General features: G+C 40.3%; 1 non-coding gene across 1 annotated transcript; it reads left to right on the top strand.

Annotated features, from left to right (window-relative positions):
- The first annotated feature begins 991 nt into the window (after positions 1-991).
- trnam-cau (transfer RNA methionine (anticodon CAU)) lies at positions 992-1,064 on the top strand. Its single transcript has one exon. It is a non-coding gene; the product is annotated as a tRNA-Met (tRNA).
- Positions 1,065-1,334: the final 270 nt, after the last annotated feature.

Raw genomic sequence — 1,334 nt, 5'->3', positions numbered from 1 at the left:
TTGTAACTCAAATCTCCCATACCCAGCAACATCCTGTAAATCTCTTTTGAACCCTCTCCAACTTAATAATATTCTTCCTATAACTGGGCGAACCAGAACTGGACACAATATTCCAGAACAGGCCTCACTGATGTCCTGTACAACTTCAATATGACTTCCTAACTCCTATACTCAGAGGACTGAGAAGTGAAGGCAAGCATGCTAAAATCTTTTTAACCACCCTTTCTATATGTGGTGCAAACCTCAAAAAATTATGCACCTGAACCCCTAGGTCCCTACAATATGACCCAAAGTCCTACCATCATTTGGAAAAGTTCTAATGCAATACCTCGCATTTATCCTGGTTGAACTCTAGCTGCCATTTCTCAGTTCACTGACTCAATTGACCAAGATCCCTTCGTAATCTTAGAAAACCTTCTTTATTTTCTGCTGTGCCACTAATTTTAGTGTCATCTGCAAACTTGCTAACCATACCTTCAATGCCTTTAGTTTGTTGTCAGTGATATTAATTTTTCAAATATTTTGTGGCTAGTAGTAGAGACTATGACAAGACTTTTCCTCCTGCCAACTTCCCCTTAGTCTATTTTCCCAACCCACTACATAAAACTTTTGCTTCACTCCTCTGTCCTCTGTAATTGCCCTTATTTAAGTTGGCGACACTGGTTTGAGACTCAATTTGCTCTCCCTCAAATTGAATTTGAAATTTAACTATATTGCCATCACTACCCCATAGCGAATCCTTAATTATCCAATGTTTTATTAATCCGACCTCATTACACATTGCTAGATCTGAAATAGCCTGCTCCTGGATAGATTGGGCAGTGTACTCCTCTAAGAAACAATCCCTGGTAGTCTCTAGAAATGTGTCTTCCATGTTACCATTGCTCATCTGAAATTTCAAGTAAAAAATGAGGTCTGCAGATGCTGGAGATCACAGCTGCAAATGTGTTGCTGGTCAAAGCACAGCAGGCCAGGCAGCATCTCACGGCTGGCCTTCTTAGCGCAGTCGGTAGCGCGTCAGTCTCATAATCTGAAGGTCCTGAGTTCAATCCTCAGAGAAGGCAAGTCTATGTCCTTTGCCACCTTACGCAGCATCTGAAATTTCAAGTCTAGTTTCTAATTAAAACCATACTTTTAATTATAGAGCCCATCTGACACATCTCCATCATTTCCTGATTTATAACATGTCCAACAGGGTAAATCTTCAGAAATCTATAGGTGAATGCCATCCATGACCTCTTTGCTTTATCCTTCCTTATTTCCACTCAAACTCATTCCATATCACGAGTTCCAGACTTTATAACAATGCATTACCTCACTGATACCCTCCATTA

This window comes from Hemiscyllium ocellatum, chromosome 1 (genome assembly GCF_020745735.1).
Source record: "Hemiscyllium ocellatum isolate sHemOce1 chromosome 1, sHemOce1.pat.X.cur, whole genome shotgun sequence".
NCBI classification, from domain to species: domain Eukaryota; kingdom Metazoa; phylum Chordata; class Chondrichthyes; order Orectolobiformes; family Hemiscylliidae; genus Hemiscyllium; species Hemiscyllium ocellatum.
The sequence above is the reverse complement of the archived record's forward strand: the minus strand, read 5'-3'. Positions and strand labels throughout refer to the sequence as shown.